At 44.6% G+C, this 17,767-nt stretch overlaps 1 protein-coding gene and 1 long non-coding RNA gene across 6 annotated transcripts in view; one reads left to right on the top strand and one right to left on the bottom strand.

Moving 5' to 3' along the window:
• Positions 1-17,767, bottom strand: part of FUT8 (fucosyltransferase 8) — a 450,735-nt gene that overhangs the window by 417,215 nt on the left and 15,753 nt on the right. The window lies entirely within an intron of this gene.
• LOC134808365 (uncharacterized) overlaps positions 2,234-17,767 on the top strand; it is an 84,941-nt gene continuing 69,407 nt past the window's right edge. For 2 of the 5 annotated variants that reach the window (XR_010151153.1, XR_010151152.1), the window contains exon 1: positions 2,234-2,580. This is a non-coding gene — a long non-coding RNA (uncharacterized LOC134808365). The remainder of the gene's footprint in view (positions 2,581-17,767) is intronic. The other 3 variants (XR_010151155.1, XR_010151156.1, XR_010151157.1) reach the window with 3 other exon arrangements.

The following is a 17,767-nucleotide window of genomic DNA, read 5'->3' as shown; positions in this document are numbered from 1 at the left end:
AGTGACTCTGGCTGAGGACGCTGTTACATTCCCCAGGGACTTGTAAGGCCTAACAATCACCATCTCCTCCCGCTCCTCCTCATCAAATGCATTTATTAAACAGCCTAATTATTAAACAAGGCAGGTGGAAGAGAAAGGTGGGAAATTGGAGGGTTGAATCAAGCTTTTTAAAAAGCTAGAAAAATGACTCACTTTGTGTAACCTCTCATTTGGAGAAAAAATGTACCTGATCCAGCCAGGTACATTTTTAGACCTGTAGGGGAGAGATAGGGAAACAGACCATTTTTTCTCTCAGTCACAACTACTGTGAGCTCAGAGCTGAACTGCCAGGCCTCTAGAATAAATTCAGAGGATTTATTCTTCCAACAAGGGCCAGAAAACTGACAGAATCACAGGCAAGAATAATATCTGTTCAAGTCAATGTTTAGAATATTAGAAGTGTGAAGACATTTTATTAGCAAATCTATCAGATTTTCTCCTTAAGGTAAGAAATTGTGCTCTATTTTTTTCTCCTTCCTTTTTCTTTCTTTCTTTCTCTTTCTCTCTCTCTTTTTCTTTCAGAGTCTCACTCTATCGCCCAGGCAATCTCAGCTCACTGCAACCTCCACCTCCTAGGTTCAAGTGATTCTCCTGCCTCAGCCTCCTGAGTAGCTGGGATTACAGGCATGCACCACCATGCCCAGCTAATTTTTGTATTTTTAGTACAGAGAAGGTTTCATCATGTTGGCCAGGCTGGTCTCAAACTTCTGACCTCAGGTGATCCACCCACTTTGGCCTCCCAAAGTGCTGGGATTACAGGCATGAGCCACCACGCCCAGCTATTTAGTTTTAAATCCTGGGATGGAGCCCAGTGTCTGACACAGAGAGATGCTCAATAAATGTTTGCTAGGGCCAGGCATGGTGGCTCATGCCTGTAATACCAGCACTTCAGAAGGCCAAGGCAGGAGAATCATTTGAGCCCAAGAGTCTGAGACCAGCCTGGGCAATATAGCAAGATCCCCATCTCTACAAAAAAAAATTTAAAACAATTATATTGAAAAGCTTACTAGGATAAAATTGAAGGCAAGAGCTGAGTCTTGCACAATTTTGTATTCCATTCAGTGCCCAGCACTAAGTGAATGAGTGCCTGCAGGCATTAATGAATGACAAATGCACTTTTTGATTTGCCTTTGAAGGAAAGCATATGCCTTTGCAAGCAGTGGTATCATCTTCCTAATTATCCAAGAAGTCTGTGTTCTCTTCTTAATTTCATTTTGATTTTGTTCCCTTAAGAAGACAGAGCTTTTGCTAAACGAATCTGGCTACTAAAAAGAAACAGTTCTGCTGGCTTTTCTTCTTCCTCATGTAGTGTCAAACAGTCCTGAACTTCTGGATCTGTCAAGGTATTTCCTACGTTCCTGTCTGGGCACAGGTCAGGATTCTCCCAGGAGCTGGTCTCATTTGCCTTCAGCTTTCCTGGTCCTCCTGTCGAATCTCACCTCTCCTCCTTGTTCTTTGTTTTGCCCCAGTTGAGTTTTAATCCCTTTTGCCCAGCAGCTCCCTCCTCTCCCAGTACAGTAAATCTCATCTCTCTCAGTGTAGCACATCAGCACATTTACGTGGAAAGTATTTAATACATATGGATCATATGGGTAGCCAAGAAAGTACATGGTCTGTGGGGGGGAAACTGAAGTAGGAGCAGGGAGAGGCAAGAACCTTTTCTCAAAAGAGTCCTGAGTGTGGCCAGGCACGGTGGCTCACACCTGTAATCCCAGCACTTTGGAAGGCCAAAGGAGGTGAATCATTTGAGGTCAAGAGTTCAAGACAAACCTGGCCAATATGGTGAAACCCCGTCTCTACTAAAAATACAAAAATTAGCCAGGCAGTGGTGGTGCATGCCTGTAATCCCAGCTACTTGGGAGGCTGAGGCTCGAGAATTGCTTGAGCTTGGGAGGCGGAGGTTGTGGTGAGTCAAGATCATGCCGCTGCACTCCAGCCTGGGTGACAGAGTGAGACCCTGTCTCAAGAAAAAAAAAAAAAAAAGAGTCCTGAGTGGAGGGATAGTAGGGATCAGTGATGAGCTTTCTTTTCACAAACAGAAACAGGTGTGAGTCACTGAAGGGGCTTCATTTGGGAGATGAAGTACATTTCATTCTATCAGTTCCCTTCACAAATATATAAAAGCTCCCTATTTTACAGCTGAGGAACTGAAACTCAGAGAGGTTAGGAGACTTCCTGACCACACCTTCAGGCTGAGCTAGGTACCCCTCCTCTAGGCTTCTCTCATGGGACCTCTGTCTTAGTGCTCATCACACTGTGATACAGTTACTTACTAATATCTTTTTCTACTCAATTTTCTGTGCACTCACAGAAGGCAGGAAGTGTACCTTTCATTTCCATGATTCTCATGGATAAAGCCCTCAATAAATGTTTGCCAGATGAATGACTTGCCCAAGGTCACACTGCTAATATATGGCAGAACCGGGACCAGAACCAAGACCTCCGACTCCCCAGATCCCATATCCTTGCTGTTCTCCTGGGATGTTTTCTGGAAGAAAATGAGCTGTGGGCCTAAAAAGAAGCCAATCAAGCATTTGGCAGGTTAGTGAACTATACTGAGAGATTTTTTTTTTTTAACTTTCATTCTCCTTTCTTTTTGCTATTGTCAAGAATTTTAGGCAGTTACTCAGAGCTGAGCCAGGTGGGTCACATCTATAATCCCTGCTCCCAAAATAGCTGAATTCATCATGTCTTCAGAGGGGGAGGCTTTGCCGATAAAAGTGAGGGCTGCAAATCTCCACAGATGGCTTTCTCGCTCCCTCTCCTGCCCGCCTGCCAGGTGTGAACAAACACTTTGAAGTAATTTGGGGATGCCTGGGAGGAAATGTCAAAGGCTGTGCTTCATGGTTCTTAAAACATTGGAGAGTTCTGATCTTGTTGGTCCCGAACAACTAGGCTGGAAATCTCATGAGAAAAGGCTTGTTTCTTTTCTCAGCTGGTCACACACATTGATGATGGAGGGTCCGTTCTTGTCAACCACAAGCAAGATGCTAGCACTTGACTTGGATAATGTGAATGCGGCCAGACACTGAGAACAAAGAGGTGCCAGGCCTGCACTGCTGCTGACAGTAGAAGGGATTGTCTCGTTTCAAAGGAAAACTCAGAATAGAAAGGCAGCAGAGACAAGGGGTCCTGAGAACTGTATCTGTAGTGGTCAAGAGTCCAGGCTTGGCCGGGCGCGGCGGCTCACGCCTGTAATCCTAGCACTTTGGGAGGCCGAGGCGGGTGGATCACGAGGTCAGGAGGTCGAGACCATCCTGGCTAACATGGTGAAACCCCGTGTCTACTAAAAATACAAAAAATTAGCCGGGTGTGGTGGCGGGCGCCTGTAGTCCCGCTACTCGGGAGGCTGAGGCAGGAGAATGGCGTGAACCAGGGAGGCGGAGCTTGCAGTGAGCGCGATGGCGCCACTGCACTCCAGCCTGGGCGACAGAGCGAGACTCTGCTTCAAAAAAAAAAAAAAAGAGTCCAGGCTCTGGGGCTAGATCTGCCTGGGTTCCGAACTTTGTTCTACCACCTCCTAGTTATCTTACCTTGGGCAAGTTACTTAACATTGCTGTGCTTAAATCCTCATGTGCCAAAAGTCATGAACATCAATGAGCTAATCCATGAAGCTTCATCCCTCTCCATTTGCCCTTCCAGTTCCATTCTCTATCCATTTCTTCATCCCTGATCTGTGCCCTAAGAGATCAACCTCTAAGACTGTATCACCCAGTGTCCTTTGCCCTCTGGCTTCTAGTTGGATTCATCCAAAGGAGCTACTGGCAGAAGACATTGGCTGCTCAGAAGGATAATAAAGAGCCCAGGGTGTTTAATCCCCTGGCTTTCACAATGCTAGGTGACCATTTCAACAGAGGCTGTATACCTCTACCTCCATCCCCAGCCACTGTCAGGCAGCCCTCTCCCTCAAAGAAGCTCCATAATGGTCCCATTATCTCTGCTCTCTCCTCTTACCCTTTCAGACCTAGAGACGCTAATGGCCTCAGCATTGCTTGTTGAGCATCCTAACCCTATGCACGCTTCTGCACATAGTCCCTATGTTAAATTCTCTTCACCATTTGAGTGTCCCATTTGTCTTCTTTCAGCACCTTGACTAATGTGCCTGATGCATAATAAGTATTCAATACAATTTTTCTATTTGTCTTCCTCCTTCTCCTTGTATTCTTTCATTATCCTCATCACCCTTTTAATCATTGTTTGTTTGTTTGTTTTGAGATGGAGTCTTACTTTGTCACCCAGGCTGGAGTGCAGTGGCAAAATCTTGGCTCACTGCAACCTCTGCCTCCCAGGTTCAAGCGATTCTCCTGCCTCAGCCTCCCAAGTAGCTGGGACTACAGGTGCCTGCCACCACACTTGGCTAATTTTTGTATTTTTAATAGAGATGGGGTCTCACTATGTTGGTCAGGCTGGTCTTGAACTCCTGACCTCAAGCAATCCACCCACCTTGGCCTCCCAAAGTGCTGGGATTACTGGCATGAGCCACTGGGCCTGGCCCTTAATCTTTTTTATTATCAGCTTAATATTAAGCAGAAGAGCTGGGGGAGATTGTATTTGTTTTCTACTGTTGCACAAGTTTTACAACTTAGAGCTTAAAACAACACACACTTATTATTTCACCATTTCTGTGGATCAGCTGGATTCTCTGCTTACAGGATCTCACTAGTCAGGGCATTGGCTAGGGGGCTGCAGTCTCATCAGAAGCTTGGCTGGGGAAGGATATATTACCAAGATCCCTCTGGTTGTTGGTAGAATTCATCTCTTTGCAGCTATAGGAGTGAGATCTCAGTTTACTTGCTGGCTACTGTCAGCTCCTAGGGGCTGCCTACTGTTCATTGCCATGTGGCCCTCTCTGTTAGGTCCTTTCACCACATGGCAGCTTATATCCTCAAGGCTGACAATGGGGAGAGTTTCTCTGACTTAGGGAGGTCCTAGTCACTCTTTAAAGGGCTTTCTCCTGACTAAACCAGGCCTGCCCAGGATAATCTCCCTTTTTATGAACTCAAAATGAACTGATTTGAGACCTCAGTTACAATGCAAAATCCCTTTGCCTTGCCATGTGATGTAACCTAATTAAGGGACTAACACCCCTTTACCTTTGGAAGTCACAGGTTCTACTTGTGGTTTAAGGGGAGGGGATTACACAGAGGTGTGGGCACGAGGAGATGGGAAATCATCAGTGGTCACCTTAGGGTCTGTCTGCCACAGAGGTCTCATCAGAAGGTGGGGCAATACTCACTCAGCAGCTTTTCTGATAGTTTTTCACTAAGGTCAGGAAGGGGTTCTTGCCAGCAGGAAAGGACAGGGACCAACACAAACTGAGCACTTGCTCTGGGCTCTGCATTGTGCCCTCCACTTTCCCCTTTGGTCCTCTAACATCCCTGTGAGTGTCCACTATTATCTCTGCCTTCTGAATGAGGAGGCTGAAGAGCAAAGAGGTTGAAGCAATTCACACAAGGCCGCACAGATGCCTCCTCTTTTTTTTTTTTTTTTTTGAGACAGAGTTTCGCTCTTGTTGCCCAGGCTGGAGTGCAATGTGCGATCTCGGCTTACTGCACTCTCTGCCTCCTGGGTTCAAGTGATTATCCTGCCTCAGCCTCCCAAGTAGCTGGGATTACAGGCATGTGCCACCATGCCTGGCTAATTTTGTATTTTTAGTAGAGACAGGGTCTCTCTGTGTCAGTCAGGCTGGTCTCAAACTCCTGACCTCAGGTGATCTGCCCATCTCAGCCTCCCAAAGTGCTGGGATTACAGGCGTGAACCACCGCGCCTTGCCGCCCCCTCTTAAATTCTTAAGATTTTCCGCTGACCAATATGGTGAAACCCCTTCTCTACTAAAAATACAAAAATTAGCGGGGCATGGTACTGTGCGCCTGTAGTCCCAGCTACTCAGGAAGCTGAGACAGGAAAATTGCCTGAACCTGGGAGGTGGAGGTTGCAGTGAGCTGAGATCGTGACACTGCACTCCAGCCTGGGCGGCAGAGTGAGACTGTGTTTAAAAAAAAAAAAATTCTTAAGGTTTTCAACAGGAAATAACAAAAGTTGTAGAGGTCAATGTTTGAGAACTAAAAGGGCCTCTCCATGTGCATTCTTCTTTTCCACAGAGTTGGCATCTTTGATTTCAGGAGAGGGGAATACAGATTTTGTTTGTTTGTTTTTCAGAAAGAATTTGCTGGCTGGGTGTGGTGGCTCATGCCTGTAATCCTAGCACTTTGGGAGGCCAGGGTGGGCTGATCGCTTTGAGTTCAGGAGTTCATGACCAGCCTGGGCAACATGGCGAAACCCCATTTCTACAAAAATTATCCAGGCATGGTGGCTTGTGCTTGTGGTTCCAACTACCTGGGAGACTGAGGCTGGAGGATCACTTGAACCCAGGAAGTGGAGGTTGCAGTGAGCTGAGATCATGCCACAGCACACCAGCCTGGGCAACAGAGACCCTGCCTCAGAAAATAATAAGAAGAATTTGCTAACACATAGCGCAAATACTTAAGAACTGTACCTGGAAAATAGAGTTAAAATTCCCAATGGATGAAAAAGCCACCACCCTTTTTATTTGTCAATGAACACTTCACTGCTGTTCAAGATACATATGAAAACAATCACAATTTACTATGTACATAGTGCTTTCAACTTTTTAAAGCAAATTCACATGTATTCTGAAGCTTTGTGCTTTTTTCCCTTTTAACTGGACCTAGAAATCCCCCAAAAGTATAAACATTTAGCTTCAGAAGCTTTGGGAATGGCATTACTGCTTCAAGGGGTAAAAAACCTAACTTTCCACCAATGCCAAGAACTTGCAAGAGGTGACTCTTAGGTTGAGTATAGTAAGCCCATTAGGAAAGTATTTACTGGCCACTGTAGCCAGTCCCTAATGTGGAGCCTGCTGCCCAGAAGGCACGTTATACAAATTTGTGGAATGACTAAAGTAATGAATATATTTTCCGTTTCCTTGCCTTTTTCTTATTTCCCATGAACGCTTTCTCATTTTTTCATTGTTTCTTTTAATTTAAAAAGTACTCTATAGGCTCATTGTAAAAACAAAACAAAACAAAACTCAAAAATGTATATACTAAAAAATGAAAATTCACACCGGGCGTGGTGGCTCACGCCTGTAATCCCAGCACTTTGGAAGGCCAAGGTGGGCAGATCACAAGGTCAGGAGTTCGAGACCAGCCTGGCCAATATGATTAAACCCCATCTCTACTAAAAATACAAAATTAGCTGGGCATGGTGGCGGGCACCTGTAGTCCCAGCTACTCGGGAGGCTGAGGCAGAAGAATCGCTTGAATCCGGGAGGTAGAGGTTCTGGTGAGCCGAGATCGCACCACTGCACTCCAGCCTGGGTGACAGAGCAAGACTCCATCTCAAAAAATAAATAAATAAAATAAATAAATAAATAAATAAACAAAGAAATAAAAAATGAAAATTCACATCCTTCAGCCTTTTTTTTTTTTTTTTTAGAGATAACCACTACGGACAATTTGATGTGTCATTTGTATTGCTAAAATGGAAGCATTTGATATCTAATTATTTGCTTCTTAGTCTGTCTTGTAGCATGGATGTCTTATTTCTCTTAATGTCCTCTTTGTATTTGTTAGCATGTGTAGCAGACACCGTCTGTGTTATGTGCGTATCCTCTTAGGAACTCTTGTCATTTCCACCTATAACAGCCTGACTTCCAATGGCCAGTCCCTCCGTCGTGTTTGTATTAGTGTATTTTCACACTGCTATAAAGAACTACTTGAGATAAACAAAAGAGGTTCACAGTTCTGCATGGCTGGGGAGGCCTCAGGAAACTTACAATCGTGGTGGCAGTAGAGAGAGAGAGAGTGAGAGAGTCGGTAGCAGGGAGGGTGCACCAGAGACTTACCAAAACAACCAGATCTCAGGAGAACTCTATCAGGAGAACAGTAAGGGGGACGTCTGCCCTCATGACTCAATCACCTCCCACCAGGCCACACCCCAATCTCAGATTACAATTTGAGATGGGATTTGGCTGGGGACACAAAGCCAAACTGTATCATTGTTAGATGGCTCCCTCCAGCCACTGAAATTAGTTTGCCAATGGATGGTTGGCCGGAAGTACTTGGGAACGAATGGTCCTCTGGGAGACAGCCTTTAGCCAATGACTAAAAGTTGTAGGAGTATAACTACTCCTGCTCTCTGACCCCTTAGCTAGGTTAATTCTGAGGCATGTGTTCTGTACTGTTTTTGGAGTTTCCCTAAAAGATTAAACTCTAGTTGCTTATCTTTATAACTGGCTTAATAACACACCCTTCATTGGTTTTCTGCCCTTCTCTGTATCACTTCTCCATTTCCCTACTTACACTTTCCAAACATCTTGCACTTGAATCCTACTTACAAGGTCTGATTCTGAGAGAACATAAACTAAAACAGCATGGATATGCTGTAGTTAATTTCATCATTTCTTATTAATGGCCGTTTTTAGGTTGCTTCTGATTTTCAACAAAAATAACACTGCAATAAAATCTTCATCCATGTTGCCTAAAAAATGTGCACATATTCCTGAATTTTAATTGCTAGGTCAAAAGGAACAAATATTTGGTATTTAAGAGATACTGCCAAACTGGATCCTCAAATGGTTTTATTAATAACATCCTTACCAACGGTTTATTAGAGTATACTTTACCCCACCTCTTGCTGACACCGGGTATTAGAAGTATTTTAAATATTTCTCTGATCAATTAAACAAAAATAGATGTACTCTAATTAGGCTTGTTGTAGCACATTTTAATTTGCATTTCTCAGATTAATTAGGATAAACGTTGCAGCATTTCAGGTAGTTATCAGATGATAGGATGAGAACACAGAGAAAACACACACACCCAATGCAGAAAAAATTAAGGTCTGGATTTAAGTAGCTGACAATATAAAATCTTATCAGCAGCGGAGTGGCTGCATGGAGCAAAGGTGGATGTCTCCAAGCAGCTTTCCCTGGTCTCCAGGCCTCAGAGTGGGGCACACTGTGCACCCAAGGGGAGTCAAAGCAGATATGGAAAAGTTCAAGTCTTTTTATGCTTTAATCTCACTATACCCAGGATTTTTACCGCCTTTTAAGAAGACCTTTATACACACAAGCCATGTTTCTGTCTACAGGGATGTTATCAACCTTGTGTTCTCCTGGCTCTTGAAATAAACTTAATATGTCCAGCTGTCCTTGAACAATAACTCCGCCTGTACCTTTCCAACTTTCTGGAAAGCGCATTTCCCCGAAGACCATCCTTCGCCTATGATTTTATTTTTATTTTTACTTTTTAAAGGCAAAGAGAATGTAGCCTGTGATTTAATACTCTTGTTTGGATGGTTCTAAAGCTGAGTGTAATCTGAAAACCACAACTAAAAATCTATTTCCCTAAAATCATCTGTTCATATGCCCAGTGAAAATTTGTATTTCTTATGTGATTGGCCGGTTCAAATTCTTTGTCCATTTTTTTTAATTGAATTGTTTTTGTTTTTAATATTTATTCTTTGAAAAAAAAATTTTTTTTTTTTGAGATGGAGTTTTGCTCTTGTTGCCCAGGCTGAAGTGCAGTGGCACGATCTCAGCTCACGGCAACCTCTGCCACCTGGGTTCAAGCAATTTTCCCACCTCAGCCTCCTGAGTAGCTGGGATTACAGATGCCCACCACCACGCCTGGTTAATTTTGTATTTTTAGTAGAGAGAAGGCTTCACCATGTTGGCTAGGCTGGTCTCAAACTCCTGACCTCAGGTGATCCACCTGCCTCAGTCTCCCAAAGTCCTGGGATTACAGGCGTCAGCCATTGTGCCCGGCCAAATTTTTTTTAATATATTGTGGGTATTAACCCTTTGCTTGTTATAAATGTTTCAAATATTTCCTCTTAATCTTCTGCCTGTCATTTGCTGTTGTTTACAGTGGTTTTTCATTTTTATTCAATCATATCAGTAGATCTTTTCATTTATGATTTGGGTTTTGTTTCTTGCTTTGGAAGGTCATTCATCCCTCTTCAAAAATCATAAAAATAATCTCCTATTTTTTTCTGTTAGCACTTTATAGCTTTGCGGGGGTTTTTTGTTTGTTTGTTTGTTTGTTTTTTTGTTTCTTACACTTAGCTCTTTAATCCATCCAGAATGTGTTTTTGTGAACGATCTGAAGAAATCTACCCAGGGAATTTTATCATTTTTGCTGCCACTGTAAGTGAGGTATTTTTCCTGTCACATTTTCTGAGTGGTTATTGCCAGTATATAGGCTACACATTTACTTTGAAAGTACAATTTTATCATCTCCCACTGTCTCATCTCAGCAGGAACTGGATATTTGTGTTGAAGGAAGACCCTCTGAGACTGGTCAGTATGCCTGCTCTGTAGCCATTAAACAAATACAGCTTGAGTATCCCTGAATTGAAATGCTTGGGACCAGAAATGTTTTGGATTTTTTTTTTTTCAGATTTTGTAGTATTTACCTATATCCACAATGAGATATCATGGGGATGGGACCCAAGTCTAAATAAACATGAAATTTATTTATGTTCCATCTATACCATATATACATAGCCTGAGGGTAATTTTGTACAATATTTTTAATAATTTTATGCTTGGGCCAGGCTCAGTGGCACACACCTGTAATCCCAGTGCTTTGGGAAGTCTACGTAAGAAGATTGCTCAAGGCCAGGAATTCAAGACTGTCCTGGGCAACACAGTGAGACCCCGTCGCTACAAAAAATTTAAAACAGCCAGCATATTGTACCAGCTACTTAGGAGGCTGAGGTGGGAAGATCCCTTCAATGTAGAAGTTTAAGGTTACAGTGAGCTATGATTTTGTCACTGTGCTCCAGCCTGGGTGACAGAACAGGACACTGTCTCTAAAAATATAATAGTAATAATAACTTTGTGTTGAAAAAACTTTGCATACACTGAACCATCAAAAAGCAAAGGTGTCATTATCGCAGCCATGTATGTGGACAACCTGTAGTTATTTGGCATCACCATAACTCCTGACTTAATTTATGTGCTACCAATAAACAATCATTTCCCTGTTTTTGGTTTTTGTTTTTGAGACAGAGTCTCGCTGTGTTGCCCAGGCTGGAGTGCAGTGGTGCCATCATAGCTCACTGCAACCTCAACCTCCTGGGCTCAAACGATTCTCCCACCTCAGCCTCCTGAGTAGCAAGGACTACAGGTGCAAATCACCATGCCCAGCTAACTTTACAATTTTTTTGTAGAGATGGAGTCTTACCATAGTGTCCAGGTTGGTCCTGAACTTTTGGCCTCAAGTGATCCTCCTACCTCAGCTTCCCAAAGTGCCAGGATTACAGGTGTGAGCTGCCATCCATAGCTAGCAATAATTTTCTAACATTTACTTACACATAAGTACTTAAAAGTAAAAAATACTTTAGCATTAATTAAAAAAAAAAAAAGACCAGGTGCGGGGGCTCACGCCTGTAATCCCAGCACTTTGGGAGGCTGAGGCGGGCGGATCACGAGGTCAGGAGATCAAGACCATCCTGGCTTTACACGGTGAAACCCTGTCTCTACTAAAAATACAAAAAATTAGCCGAGCGTGGTGGCGGGCGCCTGTAGTCCCAGCTACTTGGGAGGCTAAGGCAGGACAATGGCGTGAACCCAGGAGGCGGAGCTTGCAGTGAGCCGAGACTGCACCCCTGCACTCCAGCCTGGGTGACAGAGCAAGACTCTGTCTCAAAAAAAAAAAAAAAAAAAAACACAAGCCAGATGTGGTGGCATGCACCTGTAGTCCTAGCTATGTGGGAGGTTGAGGCAGGAGGATCATTGGAGCCCAGGAGTTCAAGGCTGCAGTGAGCTTTGATTGAGCCACTGCACTCCAACCTGGGTGGCCCTATTTCTAAACAAACTACAAATAAAAACAAACACTAAGAACCCCACGAATTTAAACGGCATATTATGTGCCTGTGTTTTGACTGCAACCCATCACGTGGGGTTAGGTGTGGAATTTTCCATGTACAGCATCATGGCAGCACTCAAATAGTTTTGGATTTTGAAGTGTTTTGAATTTCAGATTTTCAGATTAGGGATGATTACCCTGTATCTCTCTTGGCCTTTCCTTCCTCATCTGTTAAGTGGGGAAGAGGGACCAAGTACTCTTTGTGGTCCCTTCTTGCATTAATAATGCTGAGGTTTTAAATAACTTCATTCTTTCTGGCCAAAAGGTAGTTCGATTTCAAAAGGGAGAAAACTGAATCCTGGTCTCTAGTTGCTAAAGGGCACTGAGCCTCTTTACATTTGAAAATGATACCAAGAGTGGTAAAGAGCAGCATCCCCTGCTCTTAGACTCAATACCTTGGCTATATTTAGCTAGAGCTAGCATCTTTGAGAATAGGACATTTGCAATGTATAGCTAAGAGCAGGGGAAAGCAACCATTCAGCATTTATCTGTTGTCTTTCTGTGAAATAATGTTTCTTTCCAAGGAAAGAGCAAAGAGATGCAGCAGTGGTTTCCTGCTCCAGGAATTTCTTTTTCTAATGACCCAGCATTAGAAAGTTTGCCAGACTTGCTCTGACAGTCCACTCTTGACCAAGGGGTACAGTAGTATGTGAGGTGATATGGTTTGGCTGTGTCCCCACCCAAATCTCATCTTGAATTGTAGTTCCCATAATCCCCACAAGTGGTAGAAGGGACCCAGTGGGAGGTAATTCAATCATGGGGGTGGCTTCCCACATGCTATTCTCATGATAGTGAGTGAGTTCTCATGATATCGGATCATTTTATAAGGGGCTTCCCCCTTTACTGAGCTCTCAATCTTCTCCCTGCCGTCATGTGTAGAAGGATGTGTTTGCTTTCCCTTCTGCCACGATTTTAAGTTCCCTGAAGCTTCTCCAGCCCTGCTGAACTGAGTCAATTAAACCACTTTCTTGGTTTAATTGGATGGATCATGAGGTCAGGAGATCGAGGCCATCCTGGCTAACATGGTGAAACCCTGTCTCTAATAAAAATACAAAAAAAATTAGCCCGGCTTAGTGGCGGGTGCCTGTAGTCCCAGCTACTCGGGAGGCTGAGGCAGGAGAATGGCGTGAACCCGGGAGGCGGAGTTTGCAGTGAGCTGAGATCACCCCACTGCACTCCAGCCTGGGCGACAGAGCGAGACTCCATCTCAAAAAAAAACCAAACAAACAAACAAACAAAACCAACCACTTTCCTTTATAAATTGCCCAGTCTCAGGCAGTTCTTTATAGCAGCATGAGAACAGACTAATACATGAGGCCATGTACCTGGTGCTCTTTCCCAAGTGGTTTTGACTGTAAATTCAAGAAGACATTTGATGTTTAGCTACCCAAAAGAAGCACAAGGATTCACTGGATGTGTCAGATAACCTATAATTTCTACCAAACTTCTGGGTCAGCTTTGATTTGCATTATATTGTGATCATTTACTTTTAAATATTTCAGCATAATTAATATGATATATATGTCATCTACACACTGGGAGCAGTTAATTAACATTTGGTGTCTTCTAAAGGAAAGGCACTCTTCAGGAATGAATAACATCTGAAAGATTATAAGCAGAACTCTAAGCAAAAAAGATCTAACCAGAGGGCGACACCACTACAACTTCAACCATCTTTATTTCATATTAACACCAGAGGGCTTGTTAGCTAGCATAATAAATGTTAGATATTAATTTTCACTGGTAAAATGAGTTGTGTTCAAGATAGGTGCATTGGCTGTAAATACTGCGTAGGTACTCTCACCTTTCCCCAAATGGATCAGTAGCTTATAGGCTTTCAGGATGGCCTAAGCCAAGGATTGAGTCTAGTCCAGTGTTAAACCACCTGCAAGTAATTCTATCACCTGATGCCAACTGGAAGTTGAGTTTAACCCTGCCAGTTTCTAGGGACAGGCCTAATAGCTACTGTAAATTTCAAGCAGTAATAAATGTACACAATAGTTCAAGATAACATCAACAACAGTAAGGTGACATGAAAATATCTATAGTTTCTATTGGTGACTATCTTAGTCTGTTTTTTGTTGCTATAAATAAATACTTGAGGCTGGGTAATTTATAAAGAAACGTGGTTGATTTGGCTCATGATTCTGCAGGCTGTACAAGAAGCATGGCATAAGAATCTGCTTCTGGGCCGGGCGCGGTGGCTCACGCCTGTAATCCCAGCACTTTGGGAGGCCGAGGCGGGCGGATCACGAGGTCAGGAGATCGAGACCATCCTAGCTAACACGGTGAAACCCCGTCTCTACTAAAAATAGAAAAAATTAGCCGGGCGTGGTGGCGGGCGCCTGTAGTCCCAGCTACTCAGGAGGCTGAGGCAGGAGAATGGCGTGAACCCAGGAGGCGGAGCTTGCAGTGAGCTGAGATCGGGCCACTGCACTCCAGCCTGGGCGAAAGAGCAAGACTCCGTCTCAAAAAAAAAAAAAAAAAAAAAAGAATCTGCTTCTGGTGAGGGCTTCAGGCTGCCTCCACTCATGGTGTGAGGCAAAGGGGAGCTGGTGTTTAGAAATCATGTGGTGAGCGAGGAAGCAAGAGAGAGGGGGAAGGTGCCAGGCTCTTTCTAACCATCAGCTCTTATAAGAACTAGTAGAGTGAGAACTCATTACCTCGAGGAGGCACCAAGCCAGTCATGAGGGATTCAGCCCCATGACCCTAAAACCTATTGGGCCCCACCTCCAACATTGGGGATCAATTTCTTTGGGGGGGGACCAAAGAAACCATATCTAAACCATAGCAGTGATAAAGTCACCAGTTCTGCTAATATGACTGTAGTTTCTTACCTGTATTACTACTTAAGAAAATGCTAAAATCATTTAGAAGTTAGTAAAATATATATATATTTTTTTCATTCAAGTACATAGAGTCTCTGAATTTTATTCACTGACCTCACGGCGGGTCCACGGACTCAGGATAAGAACTCCTGAACCGGAGTCCAAGACCAGCCTGATCAACATGGTGAAACCCTGTCTCTACTAAAAATACAAAAAAATTAGCTGGGCGTGGTGGCGTGTGCCTGTAATCCCAGTTACTCAGCAGGCTGAGGCAAGAGAATCACTTGAACCCGGGAGGCAGAGGTTGCAGTGAGCCGAGATTGCGCCACTGTACTCCAGCCTGGGCGACAGAGCGAGACCCTGTCTCAAAAAAAAAAAGAAAAGAAAAGAAAAGAAAGAAATCCTAAGCCTTACCTAGTGAATGTTTGATACTAGAGAAGCCACTCAAAAGGGCCTCATTATTAGTAATGCCCATAATGGGGACACCAATGTCTTGGCCAACAGGGTCTCTCCTGGGAATCCCAAAGCAGTCTGTAGGGCTGGGCTGCATATAGAATCTCCCCAACTGGCCAGGCATTGTGGCTCACGCCTGTAATCCCAGCACTTGGAAGGCCGAGATACGCAGATCACCTGAGGTCGGAGTTCAAGACTAGCCTGGCCAACATGGTGAAACCCCATCTCTACTAAAAATACCCAAAAAATTAGCCGAGCGTGGTGGCAGACACCTGTAATCCCAGCTACTCAGGAGGCTGAGGTGGGAGAATCGCTTGAACCTGGGAGGCGGAGATTGCAGTGAGCCGAGATGACGTCACTGCACACTCTAGCCTGGGTGACAGAGCGAGACTCTGTCTCAAAAAAAAAAAAAAAAATCTCAACTGTGTGTACCCAGTCCCCACAAAGACTTCACAAAAGCAGAGTCTTCATGTATGATGAGTGCTACAAGAACACAGGCAGCTACAATGTAGCATCGGTCTGGCACAGGTCAACTTCTTTCTCAGCAAATCTAGTTTTTCCTAAGGAAGCAGCAGAGATCTATGGCAGACTCTAACACAGACACACCCATTCACTTTACCTCAAGAGCACTTTTCCCTTCCAGCTACTATATCCCCACATTTGCATAATTAAATGAGCCATTACACTGGTTTTTCCAAAACTAAGTAACCATCTGCCCTAAAGTTGTATCCATGTCTTGCCTCTTAGAAAATTCAAGACTCACTTCTGGATTCTTTTAAAAGCCTAGGTTTATTGTTGAATTTCCCTGTGTGTTTTCTCCTCTTTTCATAAACATTTCAAAAGTCTTCAGGTCAAAACTCAGTCCCACCTCAAACATCCTGAGCTCCCTTCTCTCAGGCAGTCTCTGAAGCACATGGCCCAGCCCTGTGATGGCGACAGCACAGGGAGATCTCCTTCCCATCAGAGTCACTGGTAGCTCTCTCCCCCTCACTACCACAGGGCCCTGACGTGGCTTTCACAAGAGTCCCACAGCAGGAAGATGCCACTCAGGGGGCACAAGCTGACTGGGATGCTAGAAGGGGATAGGATCAGAGATCAAGAAAAGCAGAAGAATAGCTTCCTCCACTTCCAGCTCTGTTCTCTTTTGTTCTCAGGCCAGGAGGGTGTTTAGCACCCTGAGGGGACCGTGTCCTGGACAGCTTAGTAAAAAGGAGAGAAGCCTGGGCACAGTGGCTCACACTTATAATCCCAGCACTTTGGGAGGCCGAGGCAGGCGGATCACGAGGTCAGGAGTTCGAGACCAGCCTGGCCAATATGGTGAAACCCTGTCTCTACTAAAAATACAAAAATTAGCCGGGCGTGGTGGCGGGTGCCTGCAATCCCAGCTACTCAGGAGGCTGAGGCAGAATTGCTTGAACCTGGGAGGCGGAGGTTGCAGTGAGCCGAGATCACACCACTGTACTCCAGCCTGGGTGACACAGTGAGAGACTCCGTCTCAAAAAAGAAAAAAAAAAAAAAAGGAGAGAAAATACAGAATCAATCTAAGTGCAAGTGTTATTCTCACTGGCACCTGCATGTGGGAGGCTGGCCAAGAGAGAAGAGCTAGGTGGAAGGAAGTGGCGCGAGGCAGATGAGGAGGCCAGAGGACAGGAGAAGGGGCTGGGCAGGGTCTCTGCCTTCCTGCCCTCTGGAGGCACTCACTTTATCACACTGGTGGCTAGGGATGCTGGGGTCAGGAGGGGCAGTGAAACAGGCTTGCACCTCCATGGGTGCCTCTGCCCTCATCCAGCACCCTGTGCACAGGCCGCCTGCCACTCTGTTCATGCCTACCATGGCTGGCAGGTGCTATTTATCACTGGGTCTTTTTACCTAAATGTGGCAGGGAGAGAGGATAAGGAGGGGAAACTCTTCACAGAAAAATGTCCTTTCTCTCTAGATCCACGGGCTCCTTACTCTTCACACGTCTGACTTGATCCTTTGCTTCTTCCAGATTCAGACCTTTCTTGTAAGTGGTCCCCTCCCGAGTCCCAGTGTGCTCATTCTTCCAGGGGCTCATAGTTACTGCCTTGAGGGAACCGTTTGGGTGTCAGCCACCTGACCCCAGGTTACAAGCAAAGAGGAGCCACAATTAGCCTCTATTCAAACAAAGGATTCCATCTATAGAAGCTCATTTGTTTTCCTCGCTGCAGCTGGCTGGGCTGGGGGGCTGGGGGGCTGGGAGGGGGTTTCTCTGTCACTTTTTTCTTAAACTTTTCCTTTACATCCAGGAAATGACCAGTTCATTACAGTTAAAGAGTAAGTTAGGGGCCGTCCCAGCAACCAGCCAGCTCCTTGTATTTCGGGCTTTTTGTTCCATTAAAATACCAGAAGAGCTGTTTCATTCGGGCACTCCCTTTCCGGGGCTTGAAGAGAACCCAGAGGTGATTTCCAGCCATGGGTCTCCCTGTGAGCCTTGTAAACCCTCAAAATCACCACCCTCCCCTTGTATCAGGAAGCTTAGGGCAAACACCTCCAGCTCTAGTGAAAGCTGGATTTCCTACCCGCCTCCCA

The sequence above is a fragment of the Pan troglodytes genome, chromosome 15, assembly GCF_028858775.2.
Source record: "Pan troglodytes isolate AG18354 chromosome 15, NHGRI_mPanTro3-v2.0_pri, whole genome shotgun sequence".
Classification (NCBI taxonomy): Eukaryota; Metazoa; Chordata; class Mammalia; order Primates; family Hominidae; genus Pan; species Pan troglodytes.
This window is presented reverse-complemented; position numbering and strand designations above follow the sequence as displayed.